The sequence below is a fragment of the Sus scrofa genome, chromosome 13 (genome assembly GCF_000003025.6).
Source record: "Sus scrofa isolate TJ Tabasco breed Duroc chromosome 13, Sscrofa11.1, whole genome shotgun sequence".
In the NCBI taxonomy this organism is placed as follows: Eukaryota; Metazoa; Chordata; class Mammalia; order Artiodactyla; family Suidae; genus Sus; species Sus scrofa.
The window spans coordinates 50,336,474-50,362,927 of record NC_010455.5 but is presented as its reverse complement, the minus strand read 5'-3'; the positions used below and the strand labels follow the sequence as shown (position 1 = coordinate 50,362,927).

Sequence of the window (26,454 nt, the reverse complement as noted above, 5' to 3'; positions counted from 1 at the left end):
TCTTTTGGTTGGAGAGAATAAGGCCAATCCATGCAAACAAACAAAGGAACAAACAAAAGAAAGCCGAGGGATGGGGAAGATGTGGGTCCACATTCACATTCACATACACATGCCCTCCCTTAAGTATCAGTATCCAATGATACTTCTGGAACATCTCAGTTAGATCAACAGACAGTGCCTATATCTGTCTGTTGTGTTGAGTTACTGTCACTTATACTCAAGGGTTCTGGCTAGTATGCTTTCTCAAAAGGGGATGTTTGGCAGGCAGGCACATGTCTAGTCCTTTACTTTCTTAAAATCCATGAGATTTGAGGTCCACTGATAGATTTGGCTTCCCTGGTGGGTAAGTCCCTGATCCAGAGATTTCCAAATGTCAAATGTCCAAGTGAAGCCTTTTCAATCCTACTTTAACATTCATGACCTTTTACTAAATAATGTTCTTTCAAGGTAGAGGCAAAAAACCTTAAGTCCAAAATAGAAGTCAACTGGCATGTGGCTTTTGCGGCATGTATTAAAATAGGGTAGATGAAAAGAAAGTTGGAATAAAACCCAATACTTATTTTTCTGCTTTGCCTAAAACTTTGCCCTAGAAGTCTAGGAGAGTAAATAGGACAGGTGAGGACTGGAAATGTGATTAATGTTTCCAGTGTTAGTTTGCTGCAATATCAACTTGCGTGATACAAACTCAGCACGCTCAGAACCCAGGACTAAAGATATTTCACCATCTTCCATTCTTTACTGCCATTGTCCTCTAGATTAAGTCTTTTCAGAGGAAGTTGAGTTGGTGAATGGGGAAGGAAGAGGTTCTTAGTACATGGCATCACCCAGTGTTCTGTGGAGTGATTGTGTCTCAGAGTTGCAGAGTTAGAAAGGGAGGAGACCCTTAACAATGGAGGCAGGCTTGGCTGTGGTGGAATATACCGGTGACGATGAAACCTGTATTTCCTCAGAATATCATTCTCATCATCCTATCATTGATCAAGCATTTCTGCCAATAGAGCCACTCCTATTTTTACAAATGTCAGCTCTGTTTTTGATTTTGTTCGGCCTCACCTTCCTGATTTTACCATGTGCCTAAATTATTATTGTTATCATAACACTTTTCTTCAACTGGAATCACTTTTTAATCTAACTTCATTCTTTTTTTTTTTTTTTTTTTTTTTTTGTCTTTTTGCCTTTTCTAGGGCTGCCCCCATGGCATATGGAGTTTCCCAGGCTAGGGGTCTAATTGGAGCTGCAGCTGCTGGTCTACACCACAGCCATAGCAATGTGGGATCTGAGCCGTGTCTGTGACCTACACCACAGCTCATGGCAACCCCAGATCCTTAACCCACTGAGTGAGGCCAGGGATCAAACCCGCAACCTCATGGTTCCTAGTCAGATTGGTTAACTGCTGAGCCACGATGGAAACTCCAAATCTAACCTCATTCTAAATAACAATTTTCCACAAAGTCACTGATGTGATATTATCATTTAACTTTTTTTGGTCTTTTTTTTAGGGCCACACCTACAGCATATGGAGGTTCTCATGCTAGGGGGTCCAATTGGAGCTGTAGCTGCCAGCCTACACCACAGCCACAGCAATGTGGTATCCGAGCCTCGTCCTGGACCTACACCACAGCTCATGGCAACACCAGATCCTTAACCACTGACTTAGGCCAGGAATCGAATCTGTGTCCTCATGGATGCTAGTCAGATTCATTTCTGCTGAGCCACAACAGGAACTCCATCATTTGACATTTTTTTCCTAATCTACACTAAAGTAACTTACAGCTGTTAATATAATTCTTCTGAGTTTTAGCTAAAATCATTTTGCAAACTATCTTTGGGATGCAAGCCACCTTTTGGAAGAAAAACAGTTTAGTATATTGTTTATATTACTGCACACATATGTTACAGATATGGGAGGGAACACAGAAGCTTTATGACTGGATGTATTAGTAGACTTCATAAGGTCACTTTTTAGAGTCTAGGTAAGAACCAGTAAATTTTGGTGGGCAGAGAAGTCATAGAAACAATAATTTCATGTGTATTATCTTTTTCTCCTGCTAGACTGCAGCCCTTTAAGGATTGGTTCTGTATCTATTTTGTTCACCAGTGTATCTAAGCAGGTACCAGAGAGCCTATCCCATAGTAGATACTCAAAACATACTCATTGGAGGAAGAATGTGAACTGAATAAAGGATTCCCTCACGTCATCCTGATGTTCTTTTCTTAAGTTTGTTGAAGTCAGGGATTATGAATGTCTTTCTTTTTTTTAAATGATTTTAACTTTTTCCACTGTAGTTGGTTTACAGTGTTCTGTCAAATGAATGTCTTTTTACAGCTGCATCTCAAGTGCCTACTCCAATGATTAGCACACACATGCAAAAAAAACTTTAAAAAAAGTTTTTTGTTGGAGTTCCCATTGTGGCGTAGTGGTTAACAAATCCGACTAGGAACCATGAGGTTTCCGGTTCAATCCCTGGCCTTGCTCAGTGGACTAAGGATCCGGCATTGCCGTGAGCTGTGGTGTAGGTTGTAGACGGATCCCAAGTTGCTGTGGCTCTGGCATAGACGGGTGGCTACTGCTCCGATTAGACCCCTAGCCTGGAATCTCCACATGCTGCAGGAACAGCCCCAAAAAAGACAAAAAAAAAAAAAAAAGTTTTTTGTTTACACAAAGTGTGTTTGATTTATATCTGCTAAGTCCTGATACAAATCAGATCCCATCTCATATTTTCAACTTTAACACTTTTCCATTTTAGGTTGATTTAGAAAATTTTCTGTTAGTTTTGAAAATTTTAAAAGGTTGTAGTAAAATATACATAAAATAAAATTTACTCACAATCATTTTAAAGGATAGTTCAGTGACACTAAGTACCTTCTCACTGGTGTGCCACCATTGCTGCCATCCATCTCCTGAATTCTTTTCCACTTGGGAAACTGAAACGCTGTACCCATTAAACACTAACTCTCCATTCTCCACCCCCACCCCCGTACCCCATTCTTTCTGTTGCTACAAATTTGGCTGTTACTCTCAGTATTTATAAAAGTATTTGGTTTTTTGTGACTGGCTTATTTCACTTAGCATAATGTCCTCAAGGGTCATACTTGAAGCATATGTAAGAATTTCCATTTATTTATTTATTCATTTTTAGGGCCACACCCTCGGCATATGGAGATTCCCAGGCTAGGGTCGAATCAGAGCTACAGCTGCTTGCTGGCCTACACCACAGCCACAGCAACGCAGGATCCGAGCCATGTCTTCGACCTACACAATAGCTCATGACAACATCCGATCCTTAACCTACTGTGCGAGGCCAGGGATTGAACCTGCAACCTCATGTTCCTAGTCAGATTCATTTCTGTTGTGCCCTGACAGGAACTCCTTCCTTTTTTTTGAAGGCTGGATAATGTTACATTGTATGTCTGCACCACATTTTGTTTATTCATTCATGGACACCTGGTTTGCATCTGCATTTTGTTGTGCGTAATGGTGCTATGAATGTGAATGTACAAATACGTCTTTGACAAACAAAAATTTTATATAAATTAATAAAGGAATCAATAAAAGAATGAATTAATAAATGATAGCAGCAGTTTTCCACATTGCTCGGGGCAATATGACTACTTTGGGAGATGTTGGGTGGAAGGGAGGAAGAAGAAAGTGTTCTAAAAGGAGCATCATTTCTTTGATGATTCTACCTGAGGCTGGTCCTACTTGGGACCAGCTCATATTGCTCTGTGCAACAACTCTTGTGTGATCTCTAAAAAATAAATGCCTTCCCACTGTGGTTTCACAAATCCTTCTTATACTAATTTGCACCGAAGTGCTGTGCTTTTCCAGGGCATCAATTATTGAAGCAGTTGTGGTCAGTAAAGGGAAGGATAGTGAAACCCACCTGAGCCTTCCAAAGTGAACGGCCAGACACCTTGTCTGAGTTCCAGAAGTTTAGAGCCAGCCTGAATGAGCCATCCCAGGCAGGAAGTCATTTAACTGCAAAAACGGCTGCCCACTTCCTAAGTGAGGCAGGGGAATCTGGGATCCAGTGAGAGATACCTCACATCTTTTCACCACTGGGATTTCCTCGGGCTTTCTCATGGACCGGGATTTTGAGGCAAGCTGTGAGAATAGAAAGTGATTCACAAAGACCAGCTGAAGCCATTTTTAGATCTTCACTCTCAGGTAGGAGGAGGATCTATCAGTATCCATGGGATGAGGTCCAGAGCTGCCATGGCATGTTGCACACAGCATTTGGACCGGCAGGGGGTGTGACGCTCCCTATGAGTTGAGTGAGGGGAGAGACCCCCTTTGTGATGGGGAGCTGTCAGTGTGTGGGATATGGATGTCTGTCAAAGGAGGCTGATCTCTAAGAAGCTTCACTCACATTTCCTTAGAAGATGCTGAAAAACCGACAGGCTGAAAACAAAAAAATATATCTGTCGTTTCATTTATCAAAGTTCTTGCACTTCCCGGTTTAAAGCAAGGGAAAGCCAAACATATATCTGGCTAGAAAAGTGAACTTGAAAGCTAGAGGGCTGGGGTAAATAAAAGAAAAAGCTAGCAAAACAGTGCTTTGAACATTTTAAAGACAAATGCAAAACAATAGACAAATGCTTTTTGCTTGCCCACTCTAGCATAAGTCTCATGTTTGCCATTTAACAGTGATTTAAGCCCTGGCCCTATTACTTCACCTTTTTGAGCCCCAGTTTTCTCATGATCTTATAAAGAAGATAATTTACTTACCTTGTAGGGTTGTAGAAATAATAATCCATGGGAAACACTTAGCAGAATGAGCCACACACAAGCCCCCAATTAATGTTAACTGTTATTCTTATTAGTCTCCTAAGTAAAAATTACCTGCAGAGTACATGGGCATTGCAAAAATTTAAAATGAAAGCTTCACTGGATAATAAGAGGATTTTATAAACAGGCCTAGGAGAGTTGGAATGTTCCTTGAAGGCATAGTTGTCATCAGTGTATTGATTAAGCACCAGGACATGCCTGGAGGTGTTCTGGATGTTATGCAAATGAGGAAAATAAACACAATATCCAAGTCATGTGATGTCACTACATATAAACACAGAGGTGCATCACAGGATGTTTTGTGAATGTGTGTGTGCGTGCAAAACCTTCTCAGCATGACCTTCACAGGTTCTTGCATAAGAAGATAAATACTTCAACCCCATTTTTATGAAAAGACATCTATTGATATTGTACCACCTCAAAGGATGCAAAATGGTGGCAAAGAGAGAAAAGAAGGGTGTTATGGAATAGAGGCAGTGGTATTTTCTTATGAGAAGTATTGTTATCTCTACCTGTAACAATTTTTACTGTATCTTTGCTTGGATGGCCTTTTGCCATGGAATTTTTAGCTCAAATATCATCCCCTCATAGGGACTTTCCCTGGGCAGCCAATTGAAATTAAACCCATCCTTCCTACATTGTTGGTGGGAATGTAAATTGGTATAACCACTTTGGAGAACAGTATGGAGTTTCCTCAGAAAACTGAATATAGAACTACCATATGATCCAGCAATCCCACTCCTGGGCATATATCCAGACAAAGCTACAATTCAAAAATATTTATGCACCTGTATGTTCATAGCAGCACTATTCACAATAACTCAGACATGGAAGCAACCTACGTATCCATCAGCAGATGAATGGATTATGAAGATGTGGTACATGTATACAATGAAATACTACTCGGCTATAAAATGAAATCACGCCATTTGCAGCAACATGAATGCAAGTAGAGGTTCTCATACTATAAAATGAAATCACGCCATTTGCAGCAACATGAATGCAAGTAGAGGTTCTCATACTAAGTAAAGTAAGTCAGAAAGAGAGAAACAAATACCATATGATATCAATTATATGCGGAATCTAAAGTGTGGCACACATAAACCTATTTACCGAACAGAAACAGACTCCCAGACATAGAGAACAGACTTGTGATTGCAAAGGGGGATGGGGAGAGAGAGTGGGATGGACTGGGAGTCTGGGGTTAGTAGATGAAAACTATTACATTTAGAATGGATAAGCAATGAGGTCCTACTGTATAGCACAGGGAAATATATCTAATCTCTTGGGAAAGACCATGGTGGAATGGAAGAAAATATAAGAGGGGATATATATATATATGTAAATATAAAACACCCCTGCCTCTATTCCATAACACCCTTCTTTTTTCTCTTTGCCACTCATTTGGCATCCATATATATATATATGACTGGGTCACTTTGCTGTACAGAAGAAATTGGCACAACATTGTAAATCAACTGTACTTTAATAAAAAAGTAAAAAAATAAAATTAAATTAAAAAACCCCATCCCCCCATTCTTTTAAAACTCTAGCCTTATTTATTTATTTGTTTTTTTCCTTTTTATGGCTGCACCTGTGGCATATGCAACTTCCTGGGCTGTGGTCTAATTGGAGCTGCAGCTGCAGCCTACTCCACAGTCATGGCAACACCAGATCTTTAACCCACCAGCCAAGGCCAGGGATTGAACCCTCATCTTCATGGACACTATACTGGGTTCTTTACCCACTGAGTCACAGTGGGAACTCCTAGCCTTACTTGGTTTTCCCATAAATACTTATTCTGCTCTGAAATTATCTTGTTTATATATTTGCTGATTTGTTTACCATCCAACTCTTCCCATAAAGATATATACAAGTCACATGAGAGCAGGGACCACATCTGCCTTGTCTGTCACCATCTCAGAGCATGGCATATAGCAGGCATTTAATAAATAGTTGTGGAAGAAATAATTGAATAATTGGGAATCCTTTGGCTTTATTTAAAAAAAATACAATTTGCCTTTTCTTGTGGTGTTTTGCTTGGTAAATCTCACTTCAGATCATTTTGGCTTCTTGTTCTTACACAAAGGACATCTGGTCGTTGGAAATTTGTAGATGAATCACTTAACTGTACCATCTTATCTTAGAAACATACTTTTATTAGTTAGGCTAGCTGTGACAAAGTGCTACAAACTGGGTGGCCTAAGCAGAAGAAATCAATGATCTCACAGTTCTGCAGGTAGTCATCTGAGATGAAGAAGTAGGTAAGGTTGGCTCCTTCTGAGAGCTGAAAGAGAGAATTAATCTTTTCCATGCCTCTACCTTCTTCTGGTGGATGGCCCACCATCTTTGGCATTCTTTGCCTTGTAAAAGCAGCACCCCGATCTCTGTCTTCATCTTCACAAGATATTTTTCCCTTGGCACATTTCCTCTCTTTATAAGACTAGTCACATTGGATTAGGGTCCATCCTAATAACCTCATTTTACCTTGACTACCTCTGTAAAGACCCTGTCTCCAAGTAAGGTTGAATTCTAAGGCATTGGGGTTTAGGACATTCACTTTTGCATTTTGGGGACACAACCCTCTAACAATCCTGAACATCCAGGATATGAAAATATGATAGTAGGTTGAGCCACACAAAAGTGCTTATATTTTTCCCCCTCAATAGGACAAGGAAACTTTAGTCCAGGCGAACTTGGACAGATGCAAAACAGCAGGGCTGAAGTAAACACAAAACCCATGCCAGAACCATGCTTGATACACAGTGCTCAATCAATATTTGGTGACTAAATGGGTATAGCGTTCTTCTAAATGACTTCGATTCCTCAGCTCTTCCAAGTCTTTGTTCAAAGGTTACCTTCTCAGCGAGAACTGGCCTGAATGCTACATTTAAAATCCCAACCTCCTGGAGCCTATTTTCCTTTCTGCACTTTATTTTTCTCTGTGACACACTTTCTGTCATGCTCTGTACTTCATTATGTATCATGTTAATTGTCTTTCTTCCCTTGCTAGAAGATAAGCTCCTCTGTAGGGGCAGGAGTTTTTGCTGTTTTTTGTTTGTTTATTTTGGTCTTTTTAGGGTCACACCCATGGCATATGGAAGCTCCTGGGCTAGGAGTTGAATTGGAGATACAGCTGCCAGCCTACGTCACAGCCACAGCAATGCCAGATCTGAGCCATGTCTACAACCTACACCACAGCTCACTGGAACGTCGGATCCCGACTCAGAGAGGCCAGGGATCAAACCCTCATCTTCATGGATACTAGTCAGATTTGTTTCATTTCGCCACAAGGGGAACTCTAGTTTTTGCTCTTTTATTTGCTTCTGTGACTTCTGTCTATACCAGCACCCATTACAGTGCCTGACACAGAATATGCCCTCAGTTTCTTTAAGCGAATGAACGTATGATGACAAGAGAAAACACTGGCATCTCTATCATGTCATTTCAGGTTTTCCTTGGATCTGCCTGTGTCCTTAATAGAATCTCAGTGCTGAGCGTACTCCTCAGAAATTAAGTCTGTCTCTGATGCTTAAGCTCTGTCTTAGACTGGTGACAGCTTGATAAGATGACTGTCTTTCAGAGCCCCAGCTTTGGGAATAAAAGAGCAAAAACTTGAAGAGGTTAAATGATACATGAAATAGTATGACTTGACAAACGTGCTATAGAACAAAGGCTATGGTAGGTCAAGCAGTAGACTCACAGGAGGGCAAATATATTTTGGAATGCAAGCGGGACAAGATGGTGCATAATTATATGTCAACACAGAGTAAAAGGACCAGAAGAGGATAAGCAAACCAGTGACAGTGAATAGCATAGTGAAGCTTCTCAAACTTTAGGCAGTTACTAATAACCTGGGTATCTACAAGATTCTGATTCTGATTCTGGGTGGGGTCTGAAATTCTTCATTCTAAATGAGTTCTCAGGGGAAACCTCTTCTGGATTACACTTTGAATATCAAAAAACATGGGTTCTGCAACCAGACTTCCAGGGTTCGCATTACACACACTCAGCACTGCTTAACTATGTGATCTTAAAGAAATTATTTAACGTCTCTGTGCCTCAGTTTTCTTGCCCATAAAATGGAGCTCAGATGCAAAATGAAGATCTTTAAGTGTCATGAGTTATTAGTGTTATTTCACTTGGGGAAGGTAGAGGGAGTAGGACTTGGTATGGGGTGCGAGGCAAAGAAATCTTAGCTGTACTTTCATAGTTTTTAAAATAAGAAAGTATTCAGGTAATGACTGTGTGTGGATTCCTCTCCTTTTCCTTGCATACAAGTTACATAAGAAACCGGATTAGCTATGCATATGTTACAGTCAGGCCAGCTAAGGAAGCTTGTTTGCAAGCTGCTTTCAGTCCTTAGGTGGAGACATCATGCCTAGGAATTGTTTTCCATTGGGAGCCAAACACTTAAATTCCTCTTGGTAAGGCAGGGCTAAAGGAGGTTCTCAGCTATTCAGAAAGACCTTTTCCACAGCTCACCTGCTGAGCTGTGGCCACAGCGAGGCGCCAGGGAGAGGCCGGAGGAGGCCGGCAGCTGTGCCAGCGAGAGGACAGAGTAGGGGAGCTGGGCGGGGAGAGGGCCGGCCCACGTGGACCACCGGGGGTGGGAAGTGGGGTGGGGTGGGGAAAGGAGGCTGGTCTGGCCAATCAGCATGGCTGGCGGCGGCCTGGCCCCTCCCCGTGGGCGCGCTAGCCTAGCTCTGCTCCGCACTGCTGGCTGCGCACTGCTCTGGACGGGGCGAACCAACACGTTGCGCAACTGTCGCAGGACCCCAGGAATGGAGTTGCCAAGGCTGCTTCTGTAGACATCGGTTCTCTCAGTGCAGTTTCGGGCTTGTCTTTGGAGAGACTTGAAAGTTTCCTTTCACAGAGAGTCTACGGAGGTGATGGGCCACTCCCAGGGCGTCCTCTGGGAGGCAGCAAGGTGAGTGTTCCTCCGGGTAGAGTGCGGTATCGGTGCCTCGCTCTGGACGTGCGGTTCCGAGTTGGCTGCTGGCTTTAGTTGAGTAGGGAGGGTTGAATGGGGAAGGAGAGGGCAGGCAGGCAATTGGGGTGGCTTTGGACCCGGTGCTCTCAGTTTCTGTCTCGTAGGCAGCAGCTGCTTCTCGGGCTGATAGGGAGTTAACTCGACTGCAGGCAGCCCCTCTCATCCTTTTGCTCTGGAGTGTGGGAGTGACCTCCTGTGCCGTAGTTCTCTTGCACACCGAAGTTAGAAGCCGCGCTGAGAAGTGGGGATGTACGGCTAGGGAGGAGCAGTGGCCGCTTCCAACTTAAGGGTTCCAGTCTGCATACAGAGATCCTGGGGGTGCTCGGTGGATACGGAAGAGGCCACTTGATGGACTTGTATGAGCAGGGAGAGGGCAAACTTGCCCTTGAGCTCTTATTTTGAAAAAGCCAGCTTTGGGGCTTCATTTCTCTGGTCTGAGCCAGGACCTTTATAGAGCCTTCAAGAGGGAGCAGGTTAGCCTACACCTGAACTCCTGGTTTGAAGGACGTTGCGTGCGCCCGCTTCCAGCTGTCAGTGCAAAGCTTCCCGCGCAAGTGGAGAACTGGAGCGGGTCTGCAAGTTCCATCTCTTCCTACATTGGGTACCATGGATTTGTCCACCAAGTCAGTCGTCTTTACATTTCTTCCCCTCTTTTTCAATTTCGTCTCCTGCTTCCTCATTTGCCCTGTTAGTCTGCTCCTAGAAGGAAGGGCATCTTTAACCCTGAACCGTGAGCTCATCCTCAGGGAGGATGGGAAGAAGAAAGCCTGATATTCCGCACCTAGGGAGGCAGCCCAAGCCAGACACGGTGCCACTGGTGTGTTTTTCTCCTGCATCATTATCGTTTAGTCTTTGGAGGCTCCACGGACCACTTAGCCAGCCTGTGAATCAACACCTCAGCGAGATGCACAAGTTCATGGTTACTCACTGAAAGCTACCCATGTCCCCCTACCCCCAGGATTTAAAGACCCCCCTCTCCCCATTGGTGAAGCGTCTGTATCCCTGTACTCCTTTCCCCTTTAACTTTTAAATGGCGTCCCTCTGAGAGGGTAAGGTTGATGTGATGTGACAGGCGATCCCTGAGTGTGGGAATGGACGTGTTGTAAGCCTTGGTTTGGTTCTTTCTGTAATATCCGTGGTCCGGGGATTTTTGCAACAACCCGAAGCTCATCACTGCACACATTGATGGGTTAGTGTTCTTATCATACTGCCCTCCTCCAGACCACTTGCTAAGGGATGAAGTGGGGCAATTTATTTGTGTGTCTTAGCCCCATTCAGGCAGTTCTTGAATTAAAAAAAAAAAAGCCAGAATAATTTTAGAGTATCCATTTCATGCTATAATCTGCATTTTGCATTCAGTCCTTTGAGGACAGATGTGTGACTTGAAGAATTCTTCAAAAGCTCACTGTGGGTTTTACAGTGAGAAGCGTTTCTGCTAAAGTTTGTAGTCATAGATCAGTGTGTAAGCCTAACACTTCCTTTGGATTGGAAATACAGTTCTTAATAAGGCTGTGTGAGAGCAATTTTCAGAATTTTTATGACTAATATGACTTATGTCCTCCCAAACTGACCTTATGAGTTGGCATTGCTCATTTGTACAAAAAGCATTCTTTATCTGTGTGGTTGTTTCTTGATCAATATTCTCCTAGCTGAAAGCTGGATTTCAAGGTTTTCTTCTTCAGTTGTTTCGTCTCATTGTTCAGCTTTGGATGATTTTGCTGTCTTCCTTCTGTAGCATCTTAATTGCCCCTTGACACTTTAAAATGTATTAACATTTTAAGTCATGATTTGACGTGGCCCATTTTCCTTGTTAAAAGATAAGAAAGTTCTCTTCCCAGAAAAGCAGTGGCTGACAATTCACTTACTTATGAATGACCATTTTTTTTTTATTTCTCCCCCAAACACATACCCTACAAAATCACACAAACCCTACAAATATCTCAGTTTGATTATGGAATATTTTTTATTGGAGGCAACCTTTCCTATTTCTAGTACTAGAATATTCTAGGTCACTTGAATTTCAATATTCATTTTTGGCTCTTTTTAGAGATGTGTATTGTTGGCTGACCTAGTTCCATTTAGTCACACATGCACACACACACAAAGATTCTTAGCTTTGTCCCCCTACCTCCTTTTCAGTGGCACATAGCCTTTCTCTAATAGCTGCTTTTATCTGCACAGCTCATTTGTTGGTACACTTAATATAATACTGTGTTAATGTAAATGATGGATGAGTGCATATGATATTAAAACTGCATCCACTGGAGATTAACCCGTGGGTATGACATCATTACCAGCCAATCCTCTATCTGATTTGAACATGCATTGACAAAAGTCACATTATCATACTGAACAAGGGTTTCTATATTGCCCGTGATGAATCAGAAAAAGAGGGATGTCCTTTGGCTCTTCCTAACTCTCAATTAGCTGCCCAGTTGGAGAGTTTTGGGGATTTCTCTACTAAGAAGCTTAGCTTAATAATAAAATTCTCAGATTGCAGTTTTATAGATCTCTTTAGAATTTGCATAAGTATATTTCCCCCCTTATGCTTTCTTCCTCTTTGGGAGTTTTTCACCCTGTGTTTTGGTTCTCTTTCTATACAGATAGGGAGAGACATTATAGTAAACAGAATAACCTTTTGATTTTTTTTTTTTTTGTCCTTGAGATAGATGGAGCATCTAGGTGATGGACTTACTTGTGTGCATTTCATCAGGTGTTGGATACAAATATTCTAGGATTAACAACATAATTACAAGCCCTGAAGCCAATCATGAATGTTTGGGAGATCATACAGTGTACTTTATCCTAATTTGTTAAGAAGATGCAGTGTTGAGGGTGGAGGAGAAACAGTAGGAAAAAGATGTCCATAAAGGGATTGGTAAAGTGATCTTGGCTACAGTAATGACTTCATAATTATTTGTTTTGAAAACATTATTAGAAAAAGCTCACATCCTTCTTAGGCTGCCCTTACAGACATAGGCTTGAATGGGTGTATGGAGTTGGGCTTTGTAATAATACTGACTCTGAACTCCAGCAGCCAACCTTTCACAAGGTAAGCTTAGCTTTGGTTTCCCATGTATTTAATATTATTGAAAAAAATTAAAGTAACTCTTCCTGATTTACAGTGGCCATTCAAGTTAAATCCATTTTCCTCCCTAAAGTCAATGAGGATAGCTCTTGTATGTGTGTTTAAACATAAATTTAACTGTGCAGGGTGATTTAAGGAAAGATTCAAAGGCTCATTGAATTTTAAATCTGAAAAGTACCTCAGAGTTCAGTTTTCCAGAAGATCAAGGGTAGGAGGTGTTGTGACTTGCATCCAGTTTGGGCTTAGAATCCCATGGTCTTTACTCCTAGCATGCTGCCCTTGCCAATAAAGCCCTAGAGGGAACAGCTTTTTTTTTTTTTTTTCCTTTTTATGGCTGTACCCATGGCATAGGAAGTTCCCAGGCTAGGTGTCAAATTGGAGCTGTAGTTGCCAGTGTACATCACAGCCACAGCAACTCAGGATATGAGCCACATCTATGACTTACACCACAGTTCATGGATTCTTAACCCACAGAGGGATTGAACCCTCATCCTCATGGATACTGGTTGGGTTCATTACTGTTGAGTCATGATGGGAACTCTGGGAATAGCTATTGCGATGTGCTAGGACATCTCATTTCAGCTCTCTCTATGGGGTAGAACCACATCCACTTCTTGTGTTATCAAGGCTCAGTTAGTTAGAACATTATATTAATTGAACCCAGCTCAAATGTAAGCTTGGGTCACTTCCTGGTCACTGTCATAGTACCTGCAATTGTATAAGACATATTTAATTGGGAGGTGGTGGTGGATGAGGATTGGATAGGGTGACTCAATTTGGACCTATTCGAGCTCATGAAGAGATACTGATGTTAAAATGATGCTGAGGCATAATTTAAGGTCTAAGAATTCAGAACATGTATTTATTGTGTAATAGTCTCTTCTTTCACACTTTGAGTTTCTAGTTGCTGTAAAACTGAACCAATAATTTGAAATAGAACTCTCTTTTCTAGCATGGTTGTGAATAATGATAACTGTATCCTGTCTTTGTTGAATAGTTGGTGTGTACCAGGTTTAGGGTTAATAAATGGCTTCTTCTGTCTGGATGAACTACTGATTTTCAAAGAGTCATGAATTTAAAGCCACGCTGAATTTTTTTGTCATTCTTTTTAATTCAGAAGATGTCAGGGTCTTGCAGCAGCAAGTCATTAGCATGAGCATAAATAATTTTAATTCAGAGATATGGTAGTGTCAGATATTAGGAAGTTCTTGTTAATAAAATGGCAAATAAAAGGAAGATGCTGTATTTAAAAAGATAGTAAAGATGTAGATCATTTATCTCCTTTTATGAGCTTGTTCATAGTATCATTAGTGCAGAAGAGTACAATTTCCATTTTAGAAAGACATGAAGATATCTTTGTATTTCTTACAAAGTAAAAATAAAACACTAGCAATTTTTTAAAAATAAAACTATGACCTTCCATAAAATAACTTAGGTTGGCTTTGTTAGTGCTGTAGGTTCATTATAAACAAGAAAGCAGTTGAACATTTCTGCAGCATTTCACTTGTCTTAATTGAAGCTGGAACTGTCAAAAAGTAGAGTTATTATTATTATTAGTTTTTAATGACCATTGTGTCTGCTTGAATTCTCTTAGTTTTACATTTATACCATGTGCCCTAAAGTTTTCTCTGAAAATTCATGGTTTTGAAATTCCCATTGTGGCTCAGTGGGTTAAGGACCCAACATAGTCTCTGTGAGGGTGCAGGTTTGATCCCCTAGCCTTGCTCAGTGGGTTAAGGATCCAGTGTTGCTGCAAGGTGTGATGTAGGTTGCAAATGTGGCTTGGACCTGGTGTTGCTGTGGTGTAGGCTGCAGCTCTGATTTGACCCCTGTCTCAGGAAATTCCATATGCTGAGGGTGTGGCTGTAAAAAGAAAAAAGAAGAAAATTCATGGTTTTACTCTCTTATTTTCATAGCATCCTTTGCTTAATGAATTATTAAAATATTGATGTGTCCTTGGTATAACAGAGGTACTTCCCTATGTGTCATTGACCTAAAATCTTAGACTTTAGATACAGCTCCTAAAATAATCAAGGAAGGAAGGATTCCAGCAGGGAAGAAACTTAAAGTTTCTTAGAGTTTCTCAACTGAGGGCAGGTTTGTTTCCCAGGGGTCATTTCTGGAGTCATTTTTGCTGTTAGAAGTTGGGGTGGGATTAAGTGGGTCTGAAATGGGTAGAGGTTGGGGATGCTGCTAAACATCCTATCCTTTGTAGCCTGTCTTTGTGGACAGCCCTAGCAGCTAGTCTCTAGCTAGCCCTAAATGTCAAAAGTGTCGAGGTTGAGAAACCCTGCTGTAGTGTAACTTTTTGGGCCCAAAGTCATGAAATGGCTTATGCAATGTCCCCAGCTCCTTATTTCTGGCAGGGAACCTAGGTCCCTAAATGCATAAGCCAGGATTCTTTTCATCACTCTAGGCTTCTTTTTGGTAGAGTTCTTTTTCTATTTCTCTCTTTCTTTCAAATAAGTTCACAAAGATAATTCCTATTTGGGGTAGGAAATTTCTAACTCTGTAGAAGGGTATAAAAAGTAAAGAAAAATGAACCCAACTCTGCCACTAAGACAGTTTCTTTTTAAATAAATTTTTTTAAAATTAGAGTTGATTTACAATGTGCCAATTTCTGCTGTACAGCAAAGTGACCCAGTCATATGTGTGTGTGTATGTGTGTAATGCATATGTATATATGCATCCTTATATAATTTTCCATCATGGTCTATCACAAGGGATTGGACAGAATTCTCTGTGCTCTACAGCAGGACCTCGTTGCTTATCCATTCTAAATGCAACAGTTTGCATTTATGAACCCCAAACTCCCAGTCCATTCCACTCCCTCCCACCTCACTCTTGGCAACCTCAAGTCTGTTTCCAGAGACAATTCCTTTTCCAGATCCCTCCTTCTTCTTTCATCCATATACCAATATTTAGACCAAATCATTTTAGATTAAATGGGATCCTACACCATGTAATTTCTGTCCTGTTTTGTTTACCTGGCAGAGGGCTACTGGAGGGCCTTTAGTGGACCCACAGCTGGGGAAGGAGGCTGACATCCATTTGCTCAGCTGACATCCACGTGGTCAGGCAAAATCCCCTTGATTGTGGAGACCTCCTGTACAGTGGTGACCATTTTACGTGTATTCACACAAGACTCAGATATGCTCTGGGGCCATTCAAGGAAGGATGGAGAATCAGTGAAAAGATTGAAAACCATCCTTTTTCACAGCTGTATGTTATTCTACTTCAAAATGCATCTTAATGCATTCCTCTTTGTCAAAGACAGCAAGTTTCATAATGTCAGTGCTGGGATAGTCCTTGAGTTCTACCTTTATTTTTCTTTTTCAGCTGCACCTGCACCATATGAAGTTCCCAGGCCAGGGACTGAATCTGAACTGGAGCTGTGATCTACAGAATGGCTGTAGCTATGCCAGGTCCTTAACCCACTGTGCTACAGTGGAAACTCCTAGCTTTTCTTTTTTTTAATTGGTTTAAGATTTTGAGTAACTTAAAAGCCAAAAATATTTTATTTTTTATTTTATTTTTTTCAAAAAATTTTTATTACTCAAATGAATTTATCACATCTGTAGTTATATAGTGATCGTAACAATCCAATTTCACAGGATTTCCATCCCATAACCCAAGCACATCCCCCCACCCCCCAAACTGTCTCCTCCGGAGACCATAAGTTTTTCAATATTTCCAAAAATATTTTAAACAAAGAGGTGTTAAATTGAGGCCATCTGAAGAAAATATCATTGAGGTGATTTCTCTGCATGTATCAGTGGGGACAGCAAATCACTGGGGCCCTGCAATCTTGCCATCTTCGTTACTATTTAAATCATTTGGCAGCTCTTCCAGAAGCAGCCAGATTGTAATGTAAACATCTGTTACCTTTTCTCTGCTTTCAGAAATGATTATGCAACCCGGCCTCACATCAGAGACACACAGCTTTGTTCATCTATATTTTTGGATTAATTCCTTCACACACACACACACACCCACAGACACAAATCAAAAGAACCATAAAATTGGTTACCATGGGTCCAGTCCTCCCAAGATAAAACTCTCATCTTTTTTTGTGCTCCATTCTGCTCTTTGCAGACAGTTGGGTCAGCTCAGGAGCACAGAGTTCCATGAAACAAGCTGAGGATGGCTGTGAGTCTGTCCCTTGGTACTAGTCTCATTCTGCTTACGTGCTGAATTTTCACTACCTCAAAGCCTAGGGGCTGATGTGCAGCTGAGGAGATTGAGGAAACTAATTGGTTAATATTTAAACATCCCCTGTAAGTAGCATATAGTGTAGGGGTGAGTGGGGTTGGGCAGGGAGCTGTTTAAATGGAATTGGACATTGGCTAGCCAATGTCTCTTTCACTAGAGTTTTCTGCTGGTATTTTCCTTTTTTTACATTAGGGAGTATTTGTTAAATGCTTGCTTTGTTGATCTTTGAAAAAATTATAGTGGCAACAACGGCTGTCATTTGTTGAATAAGGATGTTGCTGGCTACTGCACTAGACATTTACAGAATTGTGCTAAAATGCAAATAATGTAAAATTTACCTGCTTCAATGTGTTAAAGTATATAGTTCCATGGTATTAAGTACATTTGCAATGTTGTGCAACCGTCACTTCATCCATCCACAGAACTCTTCATCTTGCAAAACCGGAACTCTGTACCCATTAAACAACAAACAGCTCCCCCTTTCCCCTTCCTCCACTCTCTGGCAATTACCATTCTGTTTTGTATCTCTATGGATTTAGGTGCTCTGGAGTCATACAGTATTTGTCCTTTGGTGACTGGCTTATTTCACTGAGCACGATGCCTTCAAGGTTCATCCATGTTGTAGGTGTGTCAGAATTTCCTTCTTTTTTAAGATTGGATAGTATTCCACTGTGCATACGGAGTTCCCATTGTGGCTCAGCAGGTTAAAAACCTGACTGGTATCTATGAGGATGTGAGTTTGATCCCTGGCCTCGATCAGTGGGTTAAAGATCTGGCATTGCTGCAAGCTACGGCATAGGTTGCAGATGTGGCTTGGATCTAGCATTGCTGTGGCTGTGGTGTAGGTGGCGGCTGCACCTCTGATTTGACCCCTAGCCTGGGAACTTCCATATGCTGCACCTGTGGCCCTAAAAAGAAAAAAAAAAAATTCCAGTGTGTATATACACTGCATTTTGTGTATCCATTCCTTTGTCCATGGACACTTGGGTAGTCTCCACCTTTCAGCTATTGTGAATAATGGTGCTGTGCACATGGGTGTACAGATATCTGAGTCTCTGCTTTTAATTCTTTTGGTAAATACTCAGAAGTTGAATGGCTAGGTCATATGATATAATTTTTTTGGGGGGGTCCTTTTGGGGCCACACCCATGGCGTATGGAGGTTCCCAGGCTATGGGTTGGGTTGGAGCTGCAGCCACTGGCCTATACCACAGCCACAGCAACACCAGATCCAAGCCACATCTGCGACCTATACCACAGCTCACGGCAATGCTGCATCCTAAATGCTGGATCTTTAATCCACTGAGCAAGGCCAGGGATTGAACCTGAGTCCCCGTGGTTACTAGTCAGATTCATTTCTGCTGAGTCATGATGGGAATGCCTGATAATTCTATTTTTAATTTTTTGAGGTCCTGCCACCTTGTTTTCATGGAGGCTGTATCATTTTACTACACTGAGTATATTTATGTACTGTCTCATTTAATCCTCCCCCAGTCTCTACAAGGTAGCTACAGCCATCATCTCCATCCTATGCATGAGAAAATTGAGACTCGCTGGCATGAAGCCATCTAGGCAGCTTGTGAAAGGGCCACGATTTGAACCCAGGCAGTGAGGTAGAGCCAAATCTCTTAATAGAGTATCCATTCTTCCAATTCAGGAAGGATTAAACTCCTCCTGTGTAAGGCCCAGGTTTGGTCAGGGGTAAGAGATAAGTAACCAGCATGTATTTCAAAGTAAAGCTCTAAAAGTCCTTGGCTGCCTGATGGGAGGGGGAGGGAGTGGGAGGGATCGGGAACTTGGGCTTATCAGACACAACTTAGAATAGATTTACAAGGAGATCCTGCTGAATAGCATTGAGAACTATGTCTAGATACTCATGTTGCAACAGAAGAAATGGTGGGGGAAAAATGTAATTGTAATGTATACATGTAAGGATAACCTGACCCCCTTGCTGTACAGTGGGAAAATAAAAAAAAAAAAAAAAAAAAAGAAAAGTCCTTGTCCAGACAAGCTTGAATGAGGCGTGGGTCAAAAACTCATTGAGAAATAATTGGTCTTTGGAGTTCCTGTTGTGGCTAAGTGGGTTATGAACCAGACTAGTATCCTTGAGGATGTGGGTTTGATCCCTGGCCCCACTTAGTGGCTTAAGGATCTCTCATTGCTGTGAGCTGTGGTGTAAGTCACAGATGTGGCTCAGATTTGGTGCTGCTGTGTGGCTGTGGTGTAGGCCAGCAGCTACAGCTCCAATTTGACCCCATCCTGGGAACTTCCATATGTCATGAGTACAGCACCAGAAAGCAAAAAAAAAAAAAAAAAAAAAAAAAAAAGAAAAGAAAAAAGAAAGAAATTGGTCTTTGTTCAAAATAATAGGAGGCCAGTAGATACACACTGTGGTCATTTTTTTTGGCCTATGTCACAGCCTCAGCAATGCCAGATCCAAGCCGTGTCTGTGACCTACACTCCAGCTCACAGCTACTCCGGATTGTTACTGTATTTTGCAGAGACAGTGAACAGAGGACATGGGCATTTCCACCCCCCAAACAGAGCTTAATGGAGTTATTGCAAAAGAAGGCATGTATAGTCACTTCGGAGAATTAACAATTGATCAGTTTTGTGGTTCCTGGGTCCTTTATAAGCACCCCATGTTTATTCATTTTCGTGATTACACAGTAGACATGGCTCTGCTTGATGTGATGATCAATATGTGAAAACATTTAAATATACTTGAAATTAATGTCTCATAAATAGGTATCTGACAGGATGTTCTGATTTGACTCTAAAGGCCTAGAAATAAGCTTCTACCTAGGTTTGGGGGTTTGTCCTTCTGGATTCCTAAATTAGATGTGTGGAGTTCATCTGCAGGGTTTCTATGTTGTTCAAAAGGAAGATGGCAATTAGAACACATCAGCTCCACATTCTTCCTGAGGGAGTCAGGGGAGCAGAGATTACCTATATGGCCAAAGATACAGGGCTACTATTTGGGTCACCCTATGATGGGGCAGCAAGCTCTAGTGTTCTTGGTAGAAGTGTGGAGCCAGGTAGTCCTGACATATGCATGACCACTGTACACTAATCATCTTACAGAAGTATTAATCAGGAAGGGAAGACACTCCTCAGGTCTGAAAGGTAAGGTCACCCTGAGACAAAGGACTGGCAAGATTCCTAGAAAACTCCTGTGTCTTCAAGATACTTTGATTCTGAATTGACTCTCTTCACATTTACAGACAACTTGGGATTCCAAGTGTAAACTCAGATTCTGGTTTGATGTGCAAATATTTCTGAACCATAGCATAAATAGACATGAACTTACAAGCAGTTGACTGTATCCATATACGAGTTTTACTGCTTCATTTACTTCGAGGTAAATGAGGAGAGGAGATGAATATAGAGCTCATGTTGATTGCAAGATATTTTTTTTGTTCTTGTTTGTTTGGTCCTCTGCTAATTCTGGATTTTAAAAAATCAATTTCATATTATCAACCTTGCTGAGCATGCATATCACCCAATATTGAGATTCTTAATATTATCAATTATACCAGTACATTAAAAAAATCACCTGGAGGGCATTGTTCAAACATTTCCAGGCCTCACCCCCAGAATTGTGGGTTCAAGAAGTCTGGGATAGAGCCTGAGAATTTGCATTTCTGGCAATTTTTCCCAGAGCCCTGATGCTACCACGCCTTGGACTATATTGGGCCTGACACTTCTTTTTACTGTTCATCTTTAAGAGTTGGCAATTTTTTTTTTTTTTTTTTTTTTTTTTTTTTTTTTGCTTTTTAGGGCTGCACCTTCGGTATATGGAAGATCCCATGCTAGGGGTAGAATTGGAGCTGTACCTGTTGGCGGACACTGCAGACACAGCAACTCAGGATCCGAGCCACATTTGTGACCTATACCACAGCTCACAGCAACATCAGATCCTTAACTCACTGAGCAAGGCCAGGGATCAAACCTATGTCCTCATGGATACTAGTTGGTTTCGTTACCACTGAGCCATGACAGGATCTCCCCAGAGTTGACATTTTTAATACAAAGATTTTCCAAAAACAAGGCTGTGTTGATAGGTTGTGGGTTTTGTGTTTTGTAAATTGATAAGCTTGTCTAAATAGAATGATTCTGAAGTTTGGTTTAAATCCCAGAGCCAAAAATACAAAGTAGATAGATGTTGTCTGGATTGGTATTATGGATGAGAAACTGATGTTGATTATGTCCCTAAATTTCTAGTTTGTTCGTTTGTTTCTTTCTTCCTTTCTTTCCTTCCTCCCTCCCTCCCTCTGTTCGTTCTTTCTTTCTCCTTTCTTCCTTTCTTTCTTCCTTCGTTCCTTCGTTCCTTCGTTCCTTCGTTCCTTCCTTCCTTTCTTCCTTCCTTCCTTCCTTCCTTCCTTCCTTTTTTAGGGCTGCACCTGTAACATATGGAAGTTCCTGGGCTAGGAGTCAAATCAGAGCTGCAGCTGCTGGCCCACACCACAGCCACAGCAATACTGGATCTGAGCCACATCTGTGACCTGTGCTGCAGCCTGCAGAAACACCAGATCCTTTACCCAGTGAGTGAGGCCAGGGATCGAACCCACATCCTCATGGACACTCTTTTGCGTTCTTAACCCACTGAGCCCCCTGAGTTTCTTTTAGAGCGTAAGATGCATCCTCTGTAGTTGAGGACTTTAAAACTAAGAATCAGTAGTTAAAACAGATATTGAGGAAGTTATGCTGCATGGAGCATGTAGCCAGCATTTTGCCGCCTTCTGTCATCTGGCTGATGTTTGTATTGACCAGGAGAAAAAAAATATGGCTTCTTTGTCCATATACTTTTGAGTCTGATTTAAATTGTAATCCTGTCGGCAGGTGACATAAAGGAATTTCGTCTCTATTCCCACAGAGTTAAGACTCAGCAGATGTTAAAAGCCGATGTGGATTTGAGATTTCATCCATCCTGAGAATAATTGAAGATTTAGTCAAGACCAGAAGATGAAGTTGTAGACAGAGTTATAGGACTTAAGGGGCTATGGAAAGTTTTTGGACAGATGCTTGGCTTCTTGTATTCTCCTGCCACTTTGGAGGAATAAATTATCTTCTCTGTTTGTTTAACTGAAAAGCTTTCAGTGGATTTGACTTTATCTTGCACTATTAAAAAAAGTGAAGTTTGCAAACTGAAGCCTCCTCTGAGTAAAAGACAAATGTAAAAAGCTTGGGGTTAGTGGATGCAAACTATTGCATTTGGAATGGATAAGCAATGAGACCCTGCTGTATAGCACAGGGAACTATATCTAAGCACTTGTGATGAAACGTGATGGAGGATTATTTGAAAAAAAGAATGTATATAAATGTAAAACTGGGCCACTTTGCTGTACAGAAGAAATTGACAGAACATTGTCAACAAACTATAATACAAAATTTAAAAAATCTTTAGTCCTTTTTCAAAATTGGGATTTTGTGAGATTTTTTAGAGATAGCCAGATTTATAGAAATGTGTAGGTGCTGGCAGGATAGGTAGGGCTGGCAGCCACCAAGAAGAGTGGATGGGCTGGTTCAGAGGTATTTAACCTCCTCTGTCTCCAGAGCTGCGTTTTAATTACTTAGATGGCTTGTGGAATGGTGGTGCTTTCTTGAAGGCTGTGGAGCGTTGCGTATGACTAGGTTTGTACCAACATTTCCTTAGGACCCATCCGTCACTGTTGTCTCTTTGGCAGGTTTCTACTTTGGTCATCTCTGCTCAACTGTCAAGATGCTATGGCTCTCCTCCCTGGCCACCTGCCACTTTGCCCTTTGTCCCCCTCCAGCATTCAACTCCAGACAGTTCGGAGATGAGGCTTCCAAGTTGAGTGGCAGATGAGGGCACAACAGAAGATAGCTTACATGGAAAACTAAGCAACAGAAGCATCCAAACAATGAAATTGCCTGATTTTTTTCCCTTAAGAACAAATATCCACTTAGGAAAAAGAACATGGCCTTTGATTTACTGTAGAGTCTGGTGCTAGTAGACCATATTTTCTGCTGGCTAGGAATGGCTGGTCAGTGTTGTTGCAGCTGCTAGCATTACATCATGTGGACAAGGGTGCCATTTGTCATAATACAGGGTCCCAGTGGCTTTGGGGAAGCTCTGCTGGTAACACACAAGTTCAAAAAAAGCAAAATTAAAATTAGAGTTAGATTAAAAAAATACACATCACTTTTAAATATCTCTCTAACCCATTCTAGTCTTTACCCCCTCCAAATTCTATTGAGAGTTTGGCTTAGGAGTTACTCTTGTGGCTCAGTGGGTTAAAAACCTGACTAGTATCCATGACGATGTGTGTTTGATCCTTGGCTTCACTCAGCGGGTTGTGGATCCAGTGTTGCTGCAAGCTTCGGTGTAGGTCAAAGATGTGGCTCAGATCTGGTGCTACTGTGGCGTAGGCTGGCAGCTGTAGCTCTGATTCAACTCCTAGGCTAGGAACTTCCATATGCTGTGGGTGTATCCCTAAAAGAAAAAAATAAACATTAAAAAGTTTGGCTTATATTTCTCTGCATATCTTTAAAATATTTAATATGCATTATGTCTCAAAGATATCCAGATGTGAAGAGAAAGAATGTACTGATGGTGTCCTGATATGCTCTAACCATTTGAAGTTGATTTGTCAGTTCTCACTGGTCAACAGAAATAGGAAGCATATCTGGCATTTAACTTTATTTAAAAAATGTAATGCAGAGAGTTCTCATTGTGGTGCAGAGGAAACGAATCTGACTGGGAACCATGAGGTGGTGGGTTCAATCCCTGGCCTCACTCAGTGGGTTAAGGATCTGGCATTGCCATGAGCTGTGGAGTAGGTCGCAGAAATGGCTCGGATCTGGCGTTGGTGTGACTGTGGTGTAGGCCGGCAGCTGTAGCACTGATTAGACCCCTAGCCTGGGAACCTCCATATGCCACTGGTGGGGACCTAAAAAGCAAAATAAATAAATAAAATAAATGAAAAGTGTAATGTAGAAATATCAAAATAAATTAAACTGTTCTATTTTTTTATTTAAACACTAATCATATTGTGTGTGAATTTCTTTTCTTAAATAATAAAACACTATATGTCTGTTCAATACTTTGCTACTCTTTTTTCTTTTGGCTGCACCCCTGGCATGCAGAAGTTCCTAGGCCAGGAATCAGACCCAAGCCACAGCAGTGACAGTGCTGGATACCTAAACCATTAGGGCACCAGGGAACACCTCTGTTTCAGTAATATGCATTATTCACTTACGATTGTCTTCAAGATTTATCCATATTGATACATGCATAGCTCTTGTCCAATTCGTTAACTGAATTAATGTTCTATCATTAATTATGTTCAATTATGAATGTACTGCATTTTAATTAGCTATTACCCTATAGAAGGTATTGCTGTTTTCTCCATTTTTTTCTATCATAGAATATTATGAGAATATTCTTGAGCAAACTCATACCTGACACTGAGACCCAGGGTTCACTGTATAAGCCTTCTCGTAATTGCAGGCCTCTTTGTAGCCATGTGTGTCTTTTTCTAGAGTAGAAGTGGAATCACCCAGTCAGAGTAGGTTTGAGAGCATTAAGTTGCTTAAGAATGCGTCTGGAGAATGTGGGAACTCCAGAAGGCCTCCTTCATCATTAAGTTCTCATGGAATGAAGATGTACAAACTCCAGAGCACGTCAGGGGCTGGACATTATAGGTAAACAATCTTATAATTCCCAAAAGAACTGTCTGTGACGAGGGAAATGTTCTAAAGTCTGTGCTGTTGGCTATCATAGCCACTAAGCTGCTTGTGACCGTTTAAGCACCCGAAATGTGGCTATAGTGACCAAGAATCAGAATTTTAAAATTTAATTTTAATTACTTTAGCTTTAAATTGAAATAGCCATATGTGTGACTCTCATTTTGAACAGTGCAAATGGAAGGTAGGCAGCATCCTAGGAGTATAGCTACTATTTTGCTTCTGTCCCAAAATGTTTCAGAAAGTGACTCATGCCAGGATAGAAGTGTCAGGTTTTGTTCAGTAAGAGGTGTTAAGACCTTTTGACTGAAAATAAAGAGATAAATAATCTAATGAGAACAAGATGCTGTCATTAAGATTTATCAGGCATTTTCTTCCACTTGTTTAGAGACTTGTCGCTCTGCCTGGCTGGGCTGCCTGCTGGGAGCTGCACCGTTCTACTGGGGCAGTTCTTTGTGAAGTGAATTGATGGCTATGTAAATACAGCCATTAACCTTATGCACCTCGGACAGCTCCTTGGGCACTGCAGTTCTCCTGCCCTTGAAAACGTTGGTTGATGGATGCTAGGATAAGAAAAAAAAATTTTTTTTTCTTTCCTCTAACTGGTTGAAGCAGTGCAACTTGCAAGTTACTGGCCAAAGGAACCAGTGAAATTGAGGGCCTACTAGGTATAAGTACTATGACAGGGATTGGGAATTCTGTTCTCGAAGAGAGATATTTTGAAGGTTTACTCTTTCTTTTTTTTTTTTTTTTTTTTTTTTGCAACATGGGCCTCATATGGAAGTTCCTGGGCCAGGGACCGAACCTGAGTTGTATCTGTGACCCACACCGCAGCTGCAGCCATGCTAGATCCTTAACCACTCTGCCAAGTGGGGGGATTGAACTCTCGCCACTTCTGAGGCAGTGCTGGATCTTAACCCACTGCACCACAGTGGGAACTCCTCAAAGGTTTATTCTTGATATATAAAAAAATAGGATTCTGTGTATTTGTATGTACATCTGATTTTTAAAAATACACAAAATGAGGTTAAAGGATGTTTATGGAAAACCTGCTTTTAAGGCAAATGGTGTTTTATAATTCTAGAATTTGTATATATTTTAAAATTAGGCAGAGAGTTCTGCCCTGGTTCAGCAGGTTTGGTATTGCCACTGCCTCAGCTCATTTTGCTGCTGGGCTCTGGATTTGATCCCTGGCCTAAGAACTTTTGGCATGGCCAAAAAAAAAAAAAAAAAAAAAAAGCTAGACTTTCCCATTAAAACAATACTCCTTTCTTCTCTTTTTTTTTTTTCCTGTCTTTTTAGAGCCGCACCTGTGGCATATGGAGGTTCCCAGGCTAGCGGTCTAATCAGAGCTATAGCTGCTGACCTACACTACAGCCACAGCAACAATCTGAGCCACATCTGTGACCCACACCACCGCTCATGGCAACCCCGGATCCTTAACCCACTGAGCGAGGCCAGGGATCAAACCTGCAACCTCACGATTCCTAGTCAGATTCATTTCCGCTGTGCCACGGCAGGAACTCCCTCCTTTCTTCTCTTTCAAAGCAGATTGAATGGGGATGGTGGAGACAGACAGTTGATAGATAAGATTCCCATGTTGAAAATGCATTCGGCGGCAGGAAAAGCCTATGTTTTAGAAGTAGTGTCAAAACATGGTGGTT

The 26,454-nt window shown here is 41.3% G+C and overlaps 1 protein-coding gene across 3 annotated transcripts in view; it reads left to right on the top strand.

The window, feature by feature from the left end:
• Positions 9,480 to 26,454, top strand: part of FAM19A4 (family with sequence similarity 19 member A4, C-C motif chemokine like) — a 210,770-nt gene continuing 193,795 nt past the window's right edge. For 2 of the 3 annotated variants that reach the window (XR_001300242.2, XM_013981874.2), the window contains exon 1: positions 9,480 to 9,719. The gene's annotated coding sequence lies outside the window, so the exon portion shown is untranslated. The remainder of the gene's footprint in view (positions 9,720 to 26,454) is intronic. The other variant, XM_005669718.3, reaches the window with a different exon arrangement.